Here is a 9246-nt window from a genome sequence, read left to right on the forward strand (position 1 = left end):
GCTCGCTCCCGTTCGGTGAGCGCGTCCTCGCGGAGGCGGAGCGTGAACTCTTCTTCGGCGCAGGCAGCCTCGTGCGCCACCAGCGTTGCTTCCCGGATGGTGACGGCGGCCTCGCGGTCCGCCAGATCCCTCTCCACGACGCAGGCGCGCTCTTCCAGCGCCATGGCGCGCGCCTCAAGGGCCTCTTCGCGCCGCCGGGACGCCGCTTCGGTCTCCGCCGCCCGCTGTTCTCGGGCAGCGGCAGCGTCAAGCACCCCCTGGGCGGCGTCGAGCTTCTTCCCTAGCTCCGCCTCCCAGCTCCCGTATTGAAGGCGGAGGGTGTCCTGCGCCTCGTTCATCACGGTGGTGGCAATGAGGGCAGCCCCCCGCTCCTCCTCCACTTCCTTGGCGATCTCCGCCAGCACCTTCTTACGAGTTTCAAGCTCCGAGACGTGCCGGCGGTGAGCCTTACGGCCCACCTCCACCATGGCCTCCACCGAGCGTCGCCCCTCTTCGACACGCGCCCACGCGGCGTCGAGCTCCGCCCGCTCTGCCTGCAGGACCTCCACCTGGGCACTTAACCCATCCAACACCGTGGTGTTTGCGGCGGCCAAGGCCTGCAGAAGGGGCTCTGCGTTCAGTAGGGCGATAGAAGGCGTGGGGAAGAGCCGCCTTGGAGAGGATGCCACGCGGCTCGGGCCGCCGATGGAAGTGCCGGACTCGGGGATGTCCCCCGGACCCGGTTGGTCCTGAGCGTCGCCCGAGGGAGTAGGCCCAAGCGACGCGCCCGCGGCCTCGTCGCCAGCTGCCCCGGAAGTTGTCGCCTGAGTGTCGCCTGAGGGAGTGGGCCCAAGCGACGCGCCCGCGGCCTCGTCGCGAGCTGCCTCGGAAGTCGCCATCGCCTCGTCCTGGCGAAATCCGGCCTCCTCCCGAGCGGTTTCCTCGGCCTGGCGAGCCCGGGCGGCCTCCTGGGCGGCCTCCTCGGCTTCCCGTAGGCGATCCGCGGCCTCTCGCCGGTCAGATTCCCGCCTGAGGGCCTCTGCGGCCGCCGGATCCTCGGCCTCAGACTGGCCGGACTTGGAATGGCGGGAGGGACGCGACGGGATCTCGCTGAAACAAAAGAAAAAACCAGAAGACGAACAAGATGGGTGAGTGAAAACTCGCGTTGAGAGAATGAATACAGCCACGATGGGTGAGAGACGAACCTGTGAGGGGGTCGGTTAAACGACCACTTTGGAGGGGAAATGAGGTTTCCCCGAGATGGTTCTGTCTCCCCCATCTTACGGGGCCGCTTCTTCTTGCGCTCCCCCTCGGGCTGCGATGTTGGCGCGGCCCCCTCCGGGCGCCTGTTACTGGCACGCGCCGCCCCGCCCCCTCGGGGAGGAGATGGGGGAGGTGTTCCTCCCTGCTTCCTCTTCACCCGGGCGTCGGCAGGGCGGCTGCTCCCCGGGCCCCTGTCGCGGGACCCAGAAGCACGACCCCCTCTCGGGGTAGATTGTTCCCCCCTGCGGCTCCCGCCTGCGCCGTCGTGGCCCTTTGGAGCTCGCTCCTCTGAGGCCCCGACCGCCATCATAATGGTCAGGATGGAGGCGCGGTCTGGATCGCTGCAGAGGGGGAGGATTCCTTGGGGAATGAGGGCCGCCTCTACGGAGTTGAGATTCAGCACCCGTTGGACCAATATCTTGAAGTCCTCAGGAGCCCAGTCCCATCTCACTCCCTGGTGGGTCCTCGTGAAGTCTTCGGACCCGGTGTACTCCCAGGCGCCCCGAGCGCGTCGCTGGAGCGGCGCAATCCGACGACGGAGGTAGTCGCCGTACACCATGGCCCCTGTGAGCCCCTGGGATCGCAGGCCCGCCAGGCGGTCGAGGACGGCGTCATAGCCATCCCCCAGATCTACCGGCGCCCGCCAGCTGGAGGCCTGCGCCGGGGGCTGCTCGGAAGTCGGAGGCGCGCTTCGTCGGCGAGGGGAGTGTAGAACCAGTCGCTCTTCCAGTCGTCCCACTTCTTGCGGAGGGCGCAGGGGATGTAGCGGTTCAGCACCGGCCCCCGTGGCTGGAAGTAGCAGCCACCGACTACCGATGGCGGCGACACCGACTGCACGGTGAAGAACCACCGGAACAGCCGAAGAGATGGGCGCACCCCAATGAACATCTCGCACAGATGCGCGAAGATGGCCAATGTCATCACCGCGTTGGGGGTGAGGTGCGCCATCTGGAGATCGTAGAACTCCAGAACATCCATGAAGAAAGAAGAAAATGGTGGAACCAGCCCTGCCATTGCAAAGGGGAGAAAGAAGACGGACCGCCCCGGGTAGTCTGGCGCCGGGCGTCCCTCGCCCAGCGTGACTATCTCCCGGCCGGTGGCAGATTCCGGCATGAAGCGGCGCGACAGCCCAGCCTGCCTCTCGCTCACGATCCGGGAAGGCGGCAGCACGCTACCATCGAGCAGAGCGGAACCCCGTGCCATGGCGCCGGAGGAAGAGAAAATTAAGAGCGAGCGCGTGTGGCGAAGGTAGGGCACAGGAAAGAAGGAGTTAGGGCGCAAGCGGCGAAGACAAGGGGAATAATGGCGAAAGGAAGGAAACAGATCCCTTCCTCAGTGCCTTTATACTTTTGCCAACGCTGTGCCCGGCTCCTCGCTTCTCGCGCCCACTATTTCGCCCCCTCATTTCTCGCGCCCACGCTTCCACTAATCCCATTCGCCCGCTTGCGGCGCATGAGGTGGATATGCGGTTGTGGCAGTCGAGATAGATCATATCGTGCGCGCGTTAATTACGCTCGCCGACCGAAGCGACGTTACCATATCTTCAGACGAAACGAATCGCCATGTCCAGATTCGTGTGCTACTCAAGTAATGTGGCAGTCTTGAAGAGACCGCTCATTGTTGACAGCCGAGTTACCATTGCCGATGTGCGTGGTTTGTGACCGTTGGGTTTCTGCCCAATTGTGGAGACCGGTCCCACCTGTCACCAGGTCTTAGGAGTGGCGTCACGCCCGACCGTTTCCCTTAAAGAGGGCGATCTCCCTGGCATAACGCCGGGGGCTACTGTCGGTGACATGGGATCAGGAGTATCATGACTAGAGGTTTGAGGCAGACACAATCGCACACGTGGCCTGGTACCCCCGAGGGACGTCGGGCCCGAGGGTGATGCGTTCGCCCTCCTCTTAGTCCCCCCGAGGGGGTCGGGCCGCACCCCCCTCGGCCCCGAGGGCCGAGGCGCCCCGACCCCTCGTGGGTTTTTGCTCCGCGTGTATGGGTTAGGTGAGCACAGTGGGGCTCACCTAACCACATTTATTGCGGTTTGGCTGAGCGTGTCACGCCGCATGTAACGCAGTGCAGTGCACTCGTTTATCCGGTCTGTGACCAGTCACAGACCGGTCAGATCGCGGGTTAGGTGGCGACAGGCAATCTGACGCACGCCTCGCCCCATCCCGTCAGGACGAGGGCTTCTAGGCGCTCGTCCCCAGCTGGAGCTAGCGTGTTACCTCCCAGAGATGGCACGTTAGTCCTGGTCAGATATATGCCAGGCTTCATCCTAACCATTACAGGCAAGATGTTGTGTGAAGAAGGGCGAGCATGTAGATTGCTAAGCTGACACGTGGTGGACAAGAATGACCGACGTGACTGGTCTGATACCGGTCATGTCGTCAGCAGACAGCCACGATTCCACGTCGCACCTGCTCCCGGCGAAAGTGGAGGTAGTTGTGGGCCGTCTCATCAGAAGGTGACTCGGACGGCAACTATACAAATCTCCGTCCATTTATGAAAGGGGGGGGTAAGTCCCCACAAAAAAGAGAGAAATGGTGCATGTGGTATCCCCTTAAGATATAAAAGGAGGACCTTGCCCACTGAGAGGGGGGACTGGACTTTTCCAGATTAGAAACCCAGAACAAGGGAGAGGCTGGCTGATACTTTGTAGCTCCTTCATACACAGATCTCCCAAAACACAGGAGTAGGGTATTACGCTTCTCAGCGGCCCGAACCTGTATACATCGCCCGTGTCTTGTGTGTTTCCTGTCTCGCGAGCCTTCCACATACAGAGAGCTTAGAATCTCTCCCTGAGTCCCCGGCCGAACCGGCAAAGGGGGGCCTGCGCGGTCTCCCGGTGAGGAGCCCCACGCTCCGTCAATGTCAATGCTTGTCAACATGAGATTATGTAACATTATGTATTATATGTAATACTATGTGATGTGATGTCTCTGTATACATTTGCAATGCTAATTACATATAAATTTGTTCAAATTTATAACTCGGTTTTGTAGGTTTTGATGCTTAGCTCTTGAAGACGCTGATACAAATGAATTTGACGTTGTGAATGTACATATATGCTGTTGTGAATGTATGGCTTTATAGATGGCATGTGATGGATTTGTGAAAAATGTTGGGATGTGGGTTTGCTGGGATGAAGGAAATATATAAACATGTGTTTCTTTCTTATTTTGCAGTGAACATAGCTAGTAAAGGACTGAGGCTAGCGAAAAAAACAATATTTATTTTTTTGGTAAATTACTCATTGGTGACGGGTTATAAAAAAACCCGATACTAATTAATACCAAAGGCAACGAGTGTACCTTAGAATCCGTTACCGATCAGTCATCCGTGATGGTCACCATACTATACTGACAAAGGTGACATAATCATCTTTGCCGGTTTCAAGTGCGCGCACGTCACGGATGACTCATCAATGACGGGCCCTAGTTTGACTCCTCTGCTAGGTCGAACTCATCGGTGACGGGGTTTAACATTGGCCTGATAAAGATAACTGTAATCCGTGACAGCAAGGGGCCCGATACAGATGACCTTTCACATCAGTGACCTTTTGTTCGTGACGGTACCCTATCCCGACACAGATGTGGCTTCCCGCCCGTTACAGATGAGCCATCCCGTGCTAGTGTAAACTCGAACACTAGTTGATATGAATAAAAAACCACCAGACATGGCATGGATCAAGTGGTAGCTGACAACGAGGACCCCCTTGCAATGAAATGTAACACACCAGGTGTCAAGTGAAAAATTGGATCTAGCCTCTTATCTGTTGTTGGATAACTTCGTTCTATATGTATATTCTCATATTGGAACACACTCTTTTGGTTATTTGTTTCAATAAAAAAAATGCCGTTTTTCTTCTTCCTTGTCGCAGTATGCCTATGTTGGTTTATTAAATGAGTTAATAAAATTTAATAAATTTATAACAATACTTTTCATGATTAATCTACCTTTTTTATGTTTTCAAACTAAGTATTTATAAAGATCTATTAATATTCACTAGTGCGGATCTGTATCAGGCGTGAATCCTCATCTGTGGTGGCGGACGGTCTGGTCACGGATGCGGACGGTCTGGTCACGGATTAGTGATCAGTTATGTGAAAACTCATCTTTATCGGGAGAGCTACCGTCACCGATAAGGCTTGATCACCTTTCTCGGGGTACCGTCACAGATAACTAATCGGTGACGGTTTCTTGTTTAGAAACGACAAAGTTGTTCGCCGTCGTGACTCGTGACATGATTTTTTTTCTAACCTGACACCGATGAGTTTATTTATAAAAAAAAATAGATCCATTTTATTGGCTAGTGTTAGGCATTTGCTAGCCATGCTTGCTGCAATTAACAGAAACATAGATATATACTAGAAAGGAGAGCGCGGCGCACGCCGCGCGATAGCAAATAGTTCTGCATAAAATGGTTAGATAGTAGATAATATTTTGATAAATACGGTCTACATTTGTTTAATAAACAGAGTACAATAAAGTATAAGTAGTCCTTGTGAATCCATTAGGTGGCTTAATAGAAGACAACACACCAACAAAGATGAACAATAAAAAAGTGAATTGGGCTATAATTTTCATCAACAAAAAGGACAAACACTTTCAAATGGGTCATTTAGTGGATGCTATGATTGGCATTCTTCTCCACCATAAAGGACTACAAGTGGAAAGAGCTCATTACAAACCACAATTCTGTCTGCAAACATCTTCAAACCAGTTCAGCGCAGCTGCAAGATGCAAATGGTTCGCTATTCAAGCGTGTAAACATGTTTTATCTTTCAGAAGGTCACTGAAACATAGGGCATACGTGAGTTAGAACAAAACAGATGATTGCTTAATACCTTAGGAGGCATAATATATCCATTTCAACTTTTCTTTCGATTACCTGCATGCTCAGTATTCAACATGTCTTCCCAAGCACTTTTACATTTTGTCTGCAGGATTATCCAAGAATATGAATTAGAAATGAAGATTGCTTTATAATCGATGAACAGTTTCAGATAACAATGGTCGATAGCATTTGTTCTGAAATCACAACATTGTACCAAGAAATCACCAGTTTCGGCTGACCATTTCTGCCACCAGTAGTTGTGACAATTATGTGGCCGGTTTCTGCTCCCTTGCCGTTAATATTAGTCACTTGAACTTCCTGTATTTACCATTTAGCTTAACATGTTACAATGAAGTCAAATTCACATGGCACATAGAAGAAATTGCACTTCTCGTCATAATAAAACTTACATTGTCATCCCTTATCTTCAGATCATGCATCTGATCAGGCAACTTCTCAGCACCCATTGTGGTGAAGCTGCTGTTCTTTAACCCAGATAGCGCAGCCCCTATTGAAGCCATCTGTTATAAAAGCTAAACAATGTTGAGTCAGCTTTGCATCCACACAGAATTCCGCAATGCATCTATCAGTCGACCTGCGAGATCGTCAACAACAAAACATCAGTTAAAAGTGAAACCGCAAGGTTTACAATGCAAGCAGCAAACGAGAAGGATTACTCCTTCACACTGCTAGCAACTCGGTGCATCTAACACGCATTGTTAATACGAGTATATGACCACCAGCATGAAACACTCATGGGAGAGCTATATGTGCATTGGCTACAGAGACCATACTGCTTGCAGCAGTCAACTGACTTGGTGTTTGTAAGTTTCATGAGCAGAAGAGTTGGATCAGAGACTCGGAGTATTATTCCTGCATGGTTCAGGAAATGATCAAATGGAATCTTTTTATTATGTCAAAATGGCAATACATATACAACACAACAATTTGCTAAGTACATATAATTAATGAATAGAACGAAATAATCGGAAAGATTAACTTTTTTTCCCTAAGGAGAAAAACAGAGAGCAAGTGACATGAACGATCCCCACTACCTATTTACCTTATCTTGTACTCCTATTTGGTTGTCATTATGATGCTGGCAGCTCCATTCATGAAGATCCACGAGCTGAGTATAGTGGGTTGCCCCTCCCAACATTAACATGAGTAATGAAGGGAATCTATTCCTTGAATATTGAGCTAGGATCTTCGGCCTAACAAGAACGACTAAGACGACATTAGCCACAAATCATAAGCATCTCAGATGAAAGAACTTTTTTTTTGCTAACTCCTCTTCAGGGGAAAACTAAATATTTACCGTTAAAACATAAACAGCTACTTGCACAGAGCCTGTAAAACTGCAATTGCCTTAAATTGTGCCATATTTGTTATTCATGTATACAAAGAGAAGAACACAGGGAGACTATAGTAGCAGTTCGTAATGGCATTGCATATATACACTCACGTGTCATATAAATTTAATACATATAGAATTATAGACAGCATCACAGAATGAACACATCTAAAATTCCTCATGATTCTGTGTTGACAAAACAGAACGAAACTAACCTGCTGTAGATATATATGTTGTACCGATCCATGAATACCTCTTGTTATAGGTAATTTGGGAATGCTAGGATTGATTTTGATAGATCAACTATCTAGTAAACCATAGAACAATACATCAACTCCATAGAACATAGAAATAGAAAGAAAGATAATTCTTGTACGCAACATGCCATGTTAATTCTGGAAGGCAACAATGGTGAGAAAGCCTAATTTTGTAGGGAATTTTTTTTACATGATAAGATAGAAGCAAGGAAATATTAACTATTATGCAATTACTGGATTGAGTAGCTGATGTATACACATGTCAATTACAAACAATGGCAATATATAGCGGACCGTTTGCAAGGTTACACAAAAATATAGTTGAATTTCAGAACCATCTGTAGCCATCAGACATGCAAAGAACCTTAGGGAAAATGGCAGATCCTAGAAAATGCAAATAGTCGAAGCCAAATGCTTAATGGTGGGGTAAAAAGAGAAATTCCTGCAGCTTACCTTTTTCCGTTGACTTTGCCTGGATGTCTTATTCTGAATGGCTACATAAGAGCATGAATCAGAGATTGAGGGAAGTAGCTCAAGAAGCTCCTGCGATGGCCGATGGAGGCCTAGTCGACAGCGTTGACCTCTAGCAGCTACAGGAGTGGCTGTTGATGAAGGCCAGACAGCTAGAAGCCGGAGGGGCCAGAGACGCTGAGGGTCTGACATGCTGGAGTGGACGCAAGCGGGATGGTGGGGGGACTCACCTAGCATGCTGAGTCGAGGAGGTGTCAGATCCGGCAGGAGGAGGCTGCAGTGGAGGTTGATCTGGTGAGGAGAAATCGCTAGGCGCATCCGCACCTATCCGAGCACGGATGTCATCCGTTGGTCATGGCGTGGAGGTGGGGGTTGTGAAGAAGTAGAACGAAGGGACGGGGAGGAAGGAGGCGGCGTGAGACGAAGAGAGGAAGCTGGGGCTGGCGGCCGAGCGTACCGGCCGGCTTAGAGGAGGAGGTATGGCGCCGTCGGTGAGGAGGAGGGAGCGGGCTAGGGGGTGGAGCGAGCCTGCTATGGCGGCGGCGGCGGTGGGGGGACGACGATCCGCGTCAGATCTGGAAGGGAGGGCCGCCGCCGCATCCACCCTCCGCGCCGCCTCCACCCTTCACCTCCGCCTCCACCGGATCTGGGAGGAAGGAGGGGAGCCGCCGCTGGCTCCACCCCTCGCGCAGCCACCGCCTGAAGCCGCCGCCGCCACCGCCAGTAACTGCCGCCGCCATGGCAGCTCGAGCCGGAATCTGAGCTGAGAGAGGAGAGATGGGAGAGAAGGGGAGGGGAGGAGAGGAGAGGGAGAGAATGAGGGGAGGGTTTCAGGATTGGGGTGTTAGTCTAGGACGTTTTGCGGAAAACCCCCTATAGTTTTCATGTTTACAGCGTTACCCCTAGAAGGGGAATTTTCTCTTCTTCGTTCGTATTGTATTTTCCTGGAATACGAGAGATTATACATTAAAAAATACAATGGGACGTAAGGCATATATGATATTCCGTGCAAACACGAGGACTTTTTTGCAAAATAGCCTACTAATGCAACCGGCTCTAACCCGCCGTCAAGACCGGCGCGTGCACAC

The 9246-nt window shown here is 51.5% G+C and overlaps 1 non-coding gene across 18 annotated transcripts; it reads right to left on the minus strand.

Annotated features, from left to right (window-relative positions):
- Positions 1-5660: 5660 nt before the first annotated feature.
- Positions 5661-8976, minus strand: LOC9266258 (uncharacterized). Of its 18 annotated transcripts, none has more exons than XR_010737354.1 (9): positions 8389-8976; positions 8141-8277; positions 7646-7737; positions 7140-7290; positions 6866-6949; positions 6487-6671; positions 6291-6394; positions 6131-6179; positions 5661-6034 (listed from the first exon to the last, which is right to left on the minus strand). It is a non-coding gene; the product is annotated as an uncharacterized protein (transcript). The 18 variants fall into 18 exon arrangements; XR_010737362.1 differs by having other exon boundaries at positions 6302-6394; positions 6871-6949; positions 8141-8310; XR_010737352.1 differs by having other exon boundaries at positions 6871-6949; positions 8141-8310.
- Positions 8977-9246: the final 270 nt, after the last annotated feature.

The sequence above is a fragment of the Oryza sativa genome, chromosome 11, assembly GCF_034140825.1.
Source record: "Oryza sativa Japonica Group chromosome 11, ASM3414082v1".
NCBI lineage: Eukaryota > Viridiplantae > Streptophyta > Magnoliopsida > Poales > Poaceae > Oryza > Oryza sativa.